A 12,859-nucleotide genomic window follows, 5' to 3' on the forward strand; every position below is an offset into this window, starting at 1 on the left:
GTCAAGAGTGGCACATGAGTGGACCGTGCTATATGATGCTTATAGTTATAGGAATTACCCTTTTAACTTTTTAAGTGATCCCAAATATCAGGAGGGAAAAAAATGAGCCAAGACAACAATTTAGTGGGCTAGGTAAACAAAAAAAAATCTTGTAAATTATGTGTGTCCTATAAACTCAGTGACACAAAATGCGTAAAAATTCCCAAATCATCCTACCTTAATGCTTGGATGCAATTTTTTTTAATTTTCCCATTATATTTTCTAGGAATTTATAAGTTTAAGTTAAGAAATGGAAGTATGCCATGAAAACACTAAAAAAATGTTACCTCGTTTTTTGTTGTCGACATAAATTGCTCTTACATTCTACTCTCCCAGATTCATAATAGTTTTAGAATTTATGCAAATTATAGAACTGATATTATAATTGTAATTAAGTATATTTTTCACAGTATATAATTATTCCACCATGAATGTCCAAATTAGCTATTCATACTGTGAATTAGAGAGAGTAGCTAACAAATATAGATTGATGACTACACTGTTTTCTAAAGTGCTATCTATTTTTATAAAGAGGGGTCATAACTCAAATTAAAAGTGCGGTATTGAAACCATGTGGCGTAGCCAAATGTACTGCAATTTACAGTTAATTTTTAAGTTTATTTATATATAGTGATGAGGTGGAGGTAAGAATGGTTGGATATGCTAAGCCAAAGGTTTAGAATGATGTCAAAGTTTGTATGAAAAAAACAATTTATTAGTGGACACTATATCAATGCAAGGAAATATTTGATTTGATCGATGGCATAAAGTGAGATGTGCTAAGTTTTTCGTTTGGAACTTTCAAAGACAAGAACCCTAACTGAATCAAACCAGCTAAAGCAAGCGCGGCTATCTCCCAGTAGCTCTTCGAGTGAGTACATATAGATAATTAAGCTTATGTCTTGTTCATGCCACTTTGTTTCCATGCACATGCAGATAAATAGTTGCATAGTAGAAGGGAAAATGGACCTCATGCCACTTTGTTCATTATACATGCATGATACATAAAGCATCACGTATAGTTCGCCGTTGACCTCCTTAACATAAATACGTTTTACATCCACGTCTAAACGCGGGAAACATGCATAGAATGCTTGATTCGTTAAGTATACATGAGCTAATCTCGATTGATTATTATGGCCCTCGCAACATATAAACGAGGTTGCGAAGGATTGTACGTAGTATCCTCGTCAATGTCGCAAAAATATACCGTCCACCCGCGCCTCGAAAACGAGGTAACCAACGACGTCGATCGATCGATCGATCAACAACGCGTGTGCGGCGCGCCGGTGACTGGCGCGGCGAAACGGTAGGCTCTGGGGACCCCGGCCGCGGCCATGGACGAGGACGAGGACGATGGCGCTGAAGCCGACGTTGACGGCGACGAGGAAGAAGAGACCCCGCCCTGGAAGCCGGCGTCGTGCGTCATGGCGGTGGAGTTGTAATCTTCCTCGACGATGGTGTCCAGCTTCGCCGGCGGCCGCGGCTGGGGCGCCCTGCCGGAGCCGGAGATAGGCTGCTGCCAGGGCGCGGCCTCGGAGAAGACGCCCTCCCTCTTGCGGGAGCGGGACGAGCTCCGGACGACCTGGAGCAGGAACGACGCCCTCTGGATACTGCTCGCCATCGTCGACCTCCCTCCTCAGTCCCTCTCTGCCTCTCTGGACGCACGAAGCTCCTGCAAGCCACACGCACGGCTTGAGCTTGACTGAGCAATGGAACAGAGCGGGCGTGGCTTGCCAATGGACGAGTGGGGTGGCGTTTTTATAGCCCGCGCCAGAGTGCGGGAAGCGGTCTGAGAATTTTGACGGCGTACTGCACTGCACAGTCGAACCGGAGGCCGGCCGATCGTAGCTTCAAACGGAGGGAATGTCGCGCACGAGAGCGTGCGGCGCTGGTGAGGTGGAGGGTCTGCTTCTCCGTGCCCCGGCGACCAGGGCATCGCTCCACTGTTTACGCCTGTACATGCATGCATCCATGGCCATTGAATGCTATTGCTGCCTGATGGTGGCACCACGTACTGTGCTGTCGACGTGGATGCACATATCAACGGCGTACGTGCAGTCGTGCACGCTCGGATTTTAAATCTTTTCTCGGAGGGTGACACATGTACGGCGCATAGATTTTCAGGGTCGGGCAGATGGGTCACTGGGGAATAATAACAGGTAAGTAAAGGTCAGTGTCCGAAGCGAAAAGACGATGCATGTCATGTTGCGCGCGCGCGCCCTGCCGCTCACGGCATCGCCGGGGCGCGGTCGCGGTCGAGGTACCGTTTCCGGATAGACGACGCCGCGTGCCCGCAGAAGGCCGTCCGGCCGCCGAGAATTTCTGTGGATCCGGGTTAATGGCGTCGGGGGCCAAGCCGCCCAGAGCAGCACGGCGGCACACGTATGACCGGTCGTGTTAATCAATCAGCTGCCGCGCGCTTGTCCGTGGAGGCGTCCGTAGGAACGTAGACGCCCTCGCCAATGTATACGTGTATGATGATTTTTTTACAGAGGTTGTTCGGGTTGTATCAACTTGTTCGGGTTGTATGATGATTTTTTTTACGTAGACGCCCAGCACTCGATAGTTAGAAAAATATCACCCATTAGAACGACAATTGATATCCACCAGTTCTTTCTCATATGTGATTCTTCTTACCTATTTCAATGTATCACCCATTAGGATCGGTCTCCACTGACAGGCATGGAAAACCCATCAGTGATAGTACTTACAACTGATCGGAACCATCAATGTTGAAAAGTCGGAGAATGCGCAAGATTCAATAAAAAAGGTGACCGTTGCCAAACCCAATATGCAGCCGTTTTTTTTTTTGAGAATCCAATATGCAGCCGTTGAGTGGTGAAATGTTACCAGTAAAAGACAACACCAATGATGGGCCAACTATATAGTACGTCCGTGGTATACAATCCACCAGTAACGATTTGCACCAAGGGTGCGTCAGTCTTATATTACAATCAACCACTGGCAGTTTACACCAAGCGCCTGTCAACAGCAAATCTCAAGGCTTATTTTCCTTAAGCAGTAAAAATCCCAAACCTAACCCTAACTCACATTTCCAAACCTCCCTCTCTCTCGATGGCGGATCAACTTATCAACGAGCCCACCTCTAATACCTACTCCTTCCGTTCCTAAATATTTGTCTTTTTAGAGGTTTTAAATGGTGACTACATACGGAGCAAAATGAATGAATCTACACTCTAAAATATATCTATATACATCCGTATGTGGTGATCATTTGAAATTTCTAAAAAGACAAATATTTAGGAACGGAGGGAGTACTTATCAACGATATTAGGCTTGCTACAGTGACGGTGGGGCTTGCAGAGGCATACAATCGTCTCGGAGAGGATGAGGACGGTCGACCCCTAGTGACTTCAATATTTGTTCTACAAGGATGTTTGTACTGCTGCTTTGATTAATACATCTGAGTGGTTTTTTCTCATAAAATATATGTATTGCTAGTATGTATGATGAGCATGGTGTATTGCAATTTCTCTAGCAAAGGAAAAAAATCACTATCGGAGAACGGATCAGGTCCGCGAGGATATTTCCCTGGTTAGACTAGTGTGCTCCCCTAGCCCTGCAGATCTAGTAAATGTTCCTAGACAGTAATGAGGATTAATTCCTTTATGTAGAGTCTATACATACCATGTGATGCTAATTGCTGTAGAGTCAAGATCTGGTGTACCCATTTCTTGTCCTGATTTCTATGTTTTTTTAGATGGATTTCTTTGTTTTCTGATCATGTAAGAGCGACCAGAACATGCCTTCGCATATTGGAAGCCTTTTTTTTTTTCTAATTCCATGTTCCGTTAAAATCCTATCAATCAATGATAACCAGTAATCATACCAATGCAAACAACAAGTGACGAGGCTATGACCAATTTTTTAATCTATCTATATCTATACCTACTATTAAAAAGAATAGATACTCTTGGTTTAGTCCCACTTTGTTTCGTCCCGTTTTAAGTCTTTTTATATGTATGCTACTTTTTACTTCTGTTTTTTTACTTTTGTCCGTTTGACAAACATGTGCAAACAAAGAAAACCGAGACGGCACTACGCAAAGTCAATTGTTCCACTACTTATTTAGTGGTCATTCTTTTTAATAATATACGACAAAGGAAGTGCGGCAACACATGGTCGCATTGTTTTTTACTGGCTTCAAGTGCTAAAAAATAATGCGTCTGGCGGGAGTCAAACTCATGACCATGCAAACTACTCCAACCTCGATATCCAACAAGACAAACTAGTTGTTGTGAATTAGCATGTTGTATTAAACTTCAAATTTGTATGCACGGGTAGGTCTGCTTTGTTTTTTAGAGGAAGCTAGGTCTGCTTTGTATCAATTCTCCTGCTGCTCCGTTGTCACCTATACCAGGCCAATACGCTCCTAACTGGGATTTTTCTACAACCACCAAATTTCTCTGATGGGCTTCATATTCCTTGGTTTTCTTTTCGATTGCACAGGCTGCGTCGTTGTTCCCGACGATCAAACATAGAAGTTGGGTTAGTTACTAAAAAAAGTACCACCTTGCTTTTTAAAATCAAATTTCACAAATTTAAATACGTCCATGCATGAGTTATACTACTAGGAAAAGGGCTATAGCCATAGCAGTGACGCACCAGGTACAGGTGCGCCATTAGTGTCCTCATTACTAATGGCGCACCACACACACGGTGTGCCATTACTACCAATTTTTTTATTTTTTCAAAATTATTAATGGCGCACCAGCGCATAGTGTGCCATTAATAGTTTTAACTAGTTACACATCAAAGACAAATACACTATGCAAATGCCATTCATCTCGAATCATTCTTTGCTTTATTCAATTATTTCTCCATTACGAGAATGGTATTACATTGAAGGTCTAGGCACCTTCCGGTGGTGGAGGTGGCAGCGTTATGATGGGAACACGGTAACCTGCAAAATTTTCAATTTTTGCATCATAATGATGAACATGAGCAATTATAAGAAAGTGTGCACATATATCAACATGTGTGTGTGTGTGTGTGTGTGTGTGTACAAATATGACAATTTACCAACCTGCACAATGAGTGCGTGCGTGCAACCCGTTGCCGCATTTATGTGTAACCGTAGCAAACTTGGATAGACTGATCACAGTCAGTTCGTGAGCAGTGAACCGATCACAGACGCAGTGGATGTCTTTTGAATCTCTTATTGTATCACAACATAGGCTCCCGTGTGACGGGAACGGGTCACCAAAGTTCTTTTCGATGTTATGCCAACAGTCCCGCATCACCTTCTTTTTATCAAATGAGGCAGTGATCTACCGCATGGCCTGCTCGTGCATGGCGTGGACAAGAAGAGATAGCCACAAGGACTAGGAGGCTTAACACTCCAGCTACTTTAGCGTTGGTCATGTTCTATGTTGTGTAGTACTGTCGGTATGTGTTTATGCAGGACTTCTCTACCACTCAGCCTCTATATATAGCAGCCATAGTGCAAGTTTTCAGACTCCCTTTGCTCATAGATGAATTAATTGGACAACTTTTAATTAGTTGAGAGATATATGATTTGGATATGTTCTAACTTAATGTAGGCACATCTAACTCTTGTATATCAAATTGTTGGCAATTGGTAAGTGGATGCAACCAATTTTGTTGCCAATGGAGTAGTTGATTTCGATATCTTAATAGAGATACATTTATACAACTTGGATATATTGTTATTTAATGTAGGCACATGTGCGTTTCTCGTAGTATCAAATTGATGGTAAAGGATACCTCTAATTAAATGTAGCTAGGTGCATCCCGTTCTTGTGTCAAATTGATGGTAAAGGATACGTAGATGCATGTAGCCAACCGATCTATCTATCTACTCCCTCCATTCCTAGCATGGTGACCAAGACACATAATTCTATAAAAGTTATGACAAAATTACCCTTGGCAAATTTGTTGGTCAAAGGCAAGTAAGGACATCTTCAATGGCAACCCACAAATTCCCTCCCGCATCCGTCCGCGGACAAAAAGGAGGGGGGGGGGAGGGGTCCACAGACACAGATGCGGGAGACCGCCATCCAATGCTGCCCACATACATTTCAAACATTTATGCAACAAACCGGATGGAATTCGTGCAAACACAGCGGACTTCATATAAACAAGACGAAAACATTTATATTTTAGGCATATTTTAACTAAAAAGGTAAAACTATGTGTATGTACGATCGCGTGGAGCTCCATTCCCATGACACGGATAAACTACACTAGTCTACATCCGGCCGTGGCAGATCTATTTGTCTTCACCATGTCTGGCAGCCCGCTCATCAGAATGCCGGGAGTCCCGGAGGCATATTCTTTCCCCGTATCTTCCCTATGTCCGGCTGCACCGCTCATCGGGGTGGCAAAAGAGTGTGCTTAAGCCGAAGTGGAAGGGTGCTTCCGTGGAGCACAGACGGATGCCCAGGATGGTCTGAGATAAAGTATCGGACAGGTCACCTGCTGTACAAGCCAGTGACGCGTTGGTGGTGGCCTTCCTGGCACCCAAGCAGCAGCGACCTCCCGTGTTCTATTTTTCCTCGATGTTAGCGGCGGACGCGGACGCGCTGGCCACCGACTCTTCGTTCTCCGCACAACCGACTTCTTTCTCTGCGGCCCCTGTTCAAGAATTCATCCGATTAACCAGTTAACTTGCCGATTAATCCCTACTCGTAGGGTCACCGAGTAGCCGATAAACCAAAAAATCGTCCGATTAATTGATTAAATGGCTGATTAACTTGCCGATTAGCCGATTAATCCCCTACTCGCTAGCAAACCGAGCAGCTACCAGTTAACGATTTCCTCAACAATGTCTGCGGTAGGGCACGGCAATGCGTGTTTTGACGGCGGATGGCACGGTCGCAGGCACAGGAGGCGCAGTACAACGCAATTGTTGGGGAACGTAGTAATTTTAAAAAAATCCTACGCACACGTAAGATCATGGTGATGCATAACAACGAGAGGGGAGAGTGTCATCTACGTACACTCGTAGATCGTAAGCGGAAGCATTATGACAACGCGGTTGATGTAGTCGTACGTCTTCACGATCGACCGATCCTCAGTACCGAACGTACGACACCTCCGCGTTCAGCACATGTTCAGCTCGTTGACGTCCCGCAAACTCACGATCCAGTAGAGCTTCCGGGAAGAGCTTCGTCAGCACGACGGCGTGTTGACGGTGTTGATGAAGCTACGGACGCAGGGCTTCGCCTAAGCACCACTACGATATGACCGAGGTGGATTATGGTGGAGGGGGGCACCGCACACGGCTAAAAGATCAATGATCAATTGTTGGGTCTCCAAGGGGTGCCCCCCTCCCCGTACATAAAGGAGTGGAGGAGGGGGCGGGGGCCGGCCTCCAATGGCGCGCCCCATGAGGAGTCCTACTCCCATTCGGACTAGAGGGGGAGGGGGCGCGCGACTGCCCTGGCCGGCCCTCCTCTTCTCCCACTAAGGCCCATTAGGCCCAATATACTCCCCGGGGGGTTCCGGTAACCCCCGGTACTCCGGTATATGTCTGAAACCTCCCGAAACACTTCCGGTGTCCGAACATAGTCGTCCAATATATCGATCTTTACATCTCGACCATTTCGAGACTCCTTGTTATGTCTGTGATCATATCCGGGACTCTGAACTAACTTAGGTACATCAAAACACAAAAACTCATAATACCGATCGTCATAGAACTTTAAGTGTGCGGACCCTACGGGTTCGAGAATTATGTAGACATGACCGAGACACGTCTGAAGGAAATATGCCCTAGAGGCAATAATAAAGTTATTATTTATTTCCTTATATCATGATAAATGTTTATTATTCATGCTAGAATTGTATTAACCGGAAACATAATACATGTGTGAATACATAGACAAACAGATTGTCACTAGTATGCCTCTACTTGACTAGCTCGTTGATCAAAGATGGTTATGTTTCCTAACCATAGACATGAGTTGTCATTTGATTAACGGGGTCACATCATTAGAGAATGATGTGATTGACTTGACCCATTCCGTTAGCATAGCACTTGATCGTTTAGTTTGTTGCTATTGCTTTCTTCATGACTTATACATGTTCCTATGACTATGAGATTATGCAACTCCCGTTTACCGGAGGAACACTTTGTGTGCCACCAAACGTTACAACGTAACTGGGTGATTATAAAGGTGCTCTACAAGTGTCTCTGAAGGTACTTGTTGGGTTGGCGTATTTCGAGATTAGGATTTGTCACTCCAATTGTCGGAGAGGTATCTCTGGGCCCACTCGGTGATGCACATCACTATAAGCCTTGCAAGCATTGCAACTAATGAGTTAGTTGCGGGATGATGTATTATGGAACGAGTAAAGAGACTTGCCGGTAACGAGATTGAACTAGGTATTGAGATACCGACGATCGAATCTCGGGCAAGTAACATACCGATGACAAAGGGAACAACGTATGTTGTTATGCGGTTTGACCGATAAAGATCTTCGTAGAATATGTGGGAGCTAATATGAGCATCCAGGTTCCACTATTGGTTATTGACTGGATACGTGTCTCGGTCATGTCTACATTGTTCTCGAACCCGTAGGGTCCGCACGCTTATGGTTTTGATGACAGTTATATTTTGAGTTTATGAGTTTTGATGTACCGAAGGAGTTCGGAGTCCCGGATGAGATCGGGGACATGACGAGGAGTCTCGAAATGGTCGAGACGTAAAGATCGATATATTGGACGACTATATTCGGACATCGGAAAGGTTTTGAGTGATTCGGGTATTTTTCAGAGTACCGGAGAGTTACGAGAATTCGCCAGGGAGTATATGAGCCTTATTGGGCTATACGGGAATAGAGGAGAGATGCCAAAAGGAAGGAGGCGCGCGCCCCCCCTCTGGTCCGAATTGGACAAGGGGTGCAGCCCACTTTTCCTTGTTCCTCTCCCCCTCTTTCCTTCTCTCCTACTCCAACAAGGGAAGGAGGAGTCCTACTCCCGGTGGGAGTAGGACTCCCCACTTGGCGCGCCCTCCTCCTAGGCCGGCCGCCTCCCTCCCTTGCTCCTTTATATACGGGGCAGGGGGGCACCCCAGAGAAACAACAGTTGATCATTGATCTCTTAGCCGTGTGCGGTGCCCCCCTCTACCATAGTCCTCGATAATATTGTAGTGGTGCTTAGGCAAAGCCCTGCGACAGTAGAACATCAAGATCGTCACCACGCCGTCGTGCTGACGGAACTCTTCCCCGACATTCTGCGGGATCGGAGTCCGAGGATCGTCATCTAGCTGAACGTGTGCTAGAACTCGGAGGTGTCGTAGTTTTGGTGCTTGATCGGTCGGGCCGTGAAGACGCACGACTACATCAACCGCGTTGTGCTAATGCTTCCGCTTTCGGTCTATGAGGGTACGTGGACAACACTCTCCCCTCTCGTTGCTATGCATCACCATGATTTTGCGTGTGCATAGGATTTTTTTTGAAATTACTACGTTCCCCAACAGTGGTATTAGAGCCAGGTTTTATGCGTAGATGTCATATGCACGAGTAGAACACAAGTGAATTGTGGGCGATATAAGTCATACTGCTTACCAGCATGGAACACTTTGGTTCGGCGGTATTGTTGGATGAAGCGGCCCGAACCGACATTACGCGTACGCTTACGCGAGACTGGTTTTATCGCCGTGCTATGCACACAGGTGACTAGCAGGTGTCAGTTTCTCCAACTTTAGTTGAACCGAGTGTGGCTACGCCCGGTCCTTGAGAAGGTTAAAACAACACCAACTTGACAAACTATCATTGTGGTTTTGATGCGTAGGTAAGAATGGTTCTTGCTAAGCCCGTAGCAGCCACGTAAAACTTGCAACAACAAAGTAGAGGACGTCTAACTTGTTTTTGCAGGGCCTGTTATGATGTGATATGGTCAAGACGTGATGAGATATAAGTTGTTGTATAATATGATCATGTTTTGTTGAAGTTATCGGCAACTGGCAGAAGCCTTATGGTTGTCTCTTTATTGCATAAGATGCAAGCGCCAAATAATTGCTTTACTTTATCGCTATGCGATAACAATAGTTGCAAGAGCAATAGTTGGCGAGACGACCATGTGACGACACATTGATATAGATCAAGATGATGGAGATCATGGTGTCATGCCGGTGACGATGGAAATCATGACGATGCTTTGGAGATGGAGATCAAAGGCACAAGATGATGATGGCCATATCATGTCACATATTTTGATTGATGTGATGTTTATATTTTATGCATCTTATCTTGCTTTGATTGACGGTAGCATTATAAGATGATCTCTCACTAAATTTCAAGATAAAAAGTGTTCTCCCTGAGTATGCACCGTTGCCAAAGTTCGTCGTGCCCAGACACCACGTGATGATCGGGTGTGATAAGCTCTACGTCCATCTATAACGGGTGCAAGCCAGTTTTGTACACGCAGAATACTCAGGTTAAACTTGATGATCCTAGCATATGTAGATATGGCCTCGGAACACTGAGACCGAAAGGTCGAGCGTGAATCATATAGTAGATATGATCAACATAGTGATGTTCACCATTGAAAACTACTCCATTTCACGTGATGATCGGTTATGGTTTAGTTGATTTGGATCACGTGATCACTTAGAATATTAGAGGGATGTCTTTCTAAGTGGGAGTTCTTAAGTAATATGATTAATTGAACTTAAATTTATCATGAACTTAGTCCTGGTAGTATTAGCATATCTATGTTGTACATCAATAGCTCGTGTTTAACTCCCCTGTTTTATTTTTGATATGTTCCTAGAGAAAAACTAAGTTGAAAGATTGTGGCGACCCGACCCGAATGGATCAAGTCTACTGTGCTTCGGTGTCATCCCTGGATCAGTAATGCTGACACCACACAGTACATCGAAGGATTTATAGCAGAGTGGCAATCACACACTTATTACATCGTTGTCTCAAAAGAGAACTTATTACAATAAATATGGCTTAAGGCCATCTAATAACGATAACAGCGGAAGACTCGGAAGATAAATGGGTCCATCAACTCCAACAGCATCACTGAGTATAGAACCACGACCTAAAAGCACCTTACTCGTCGTCTGAAAAGTCTGCAACATGAAAGTTGCAGCCCGAAAACGGGTCAGCACATGGAATATGCTGGCAAAGTAACACATAGAGAGTAATGGAATGAAACAGCTATACTATATGCCTATATGGCTGGTGGAAAGCTCTATGGTTACAGTTTTGCGTAAAGCCAGTTTTTCCCTACTGCAAAGGAATAAGTTTATTTAACTATCATGGTGGTTGTTGAACATCGAGAATAGTTGACAACATTCCGATCCCAATTAAGTGAACAATTAAACCCAACAATATTAATTAGAAGTAACATGATGAGATTCACATGATATTCAAGTACTAGATACTCAAGTTGTCCATAACCGGGGACACGGCTAATCATGATTAGTTTGTACACTCTGCAGAGGTTTGCGCACCTTTCCCCACATGACTCGATCGCCTCCGTTTGTTTTCTCGCACTACATGGTGTTTGAGAAACGGATGACCGAGACATAGTCTTTCAGAAGTGCTAGCACCTTACATGTGGGGTAGACCGTACCACCTACAACCCCTACATCTGCTAGTCCACCCCGTAAGAGTTCGCACAACTTAGTCAACTATGCCAGAGCCCATAGTAGCATGTGGCTGCACACGGAAGTTTCTAGCATGAATTATCTTATGATCCCTTTGAGCCTGGGTGGCGGTCCAAAATAAAACAGGCAAGTCCTGATAGACATCAGGTGCCTCAATCCACCCAGATGTGTGTTTAAGTGGCCACCTTAGATAAACCATTAAAAATTATCAACTCACATCTGTCATGGATATCACTCACCCAATCCACGTCTACTAGCATAGCATGGCATAATAAGCAAACGTAGAAGTAACTCCCAAAGGTTTCATAATAATACAGGTGATAGGTACTACCTCATCTACTTCCTATCCCACAGTTTAATTAGATCCTAATCATGCAATGTGAGAGGATTGATCTAATGCAATAAAACATGGGTTGTAGAAAAGGTATGATCAAAGTGTTACTTGCCTTGCTGATGATCCGCGAGACCTAGGGAATCGAAGTAACAAGCGGCGCAATCCGGGTGATCTATCGCAGGCAAACAACAAGCACACAATAAGTACTCATCTAATGCACAGGTAAAACTCGAACAAGAGATCGAACCAGAAAGTTCAACTTAAGAACTCCGGTTGCAAAGTAAGAACGAACCAAACAAAGAAACAGAAAACAAACGGCGGAAGAAAACAACTCGGTTCTAGCAAGTTGAAACTAGGTCAAATTTTACCGGGGCAAAAACTTGTTTAAGTTGATTAGACGGAACGACGGTTTTGAAACGAAACTCCAGGCGCTTGAATCACCTGATTCCGATAAACGAGCGAGAAGAAAGACTAGAACGAAGATCGGATCTGAGATCACGATCGCGGAATAAATCTGACGAAAAGAAAAAGAAGAACGATTAAACGAATGGGCGTTGTTAACCGGGGAATAATCGGTGATCACGTTCGTTGAGACGAACGGTCCGAAAGAAGAACGAAAACCGATTTAGGGTTTTCGGAAAAGAAAACCGAAATAAAGAACGAAAGAAAACCGGAACGGTTAAGAAAGAACCGGAACAGTTTAGAAGAAAAACGGAACCGAGGGGAGAAAAAGAGACGCGGCGCGGGACAACCTCGGCGAGGATCCGGCGAACGGCGGCGACGGCGGCTATAGGGAGGCGGCGGCTATAGGGCGGCGGCGGCGGGTGAGGGGCGCGGGGTGGGGCGCGGCTAAGGAGGAGAGGGGCTTGGGATT

At 44.9% G+C, this 12,859-nt stretch overlaps 1 pseudogene; it reads right to left on the reverse strand.

Moving 5' to 3' along the window:
- Positions 1–4,895: 4,895 nt before the first annotated feature.
- On the reverse strand, positions 4,896–5,427 carry LOC119329567 (annotated as a pseudogene).
- Positions 5,428–12,859: the final 7,432 nt, after the last annotated feature.

Source organism: Triticum dicoccoides, chromosome 7A (genome assembly GCF_002162155.2).
Source record: "Triticum dicoccoides isolate Atlit2015 ecotype Zavitan chromosome 7A, WEW_v2.0, whole genome shotgun sequence".
Classification (NCBI taxonomy): Eukaryota; Viridiplantae; Streptophyta; class Magnoliopsida; order Poales; family Poaceae; genus Triticum; species Triticum dicoccoides.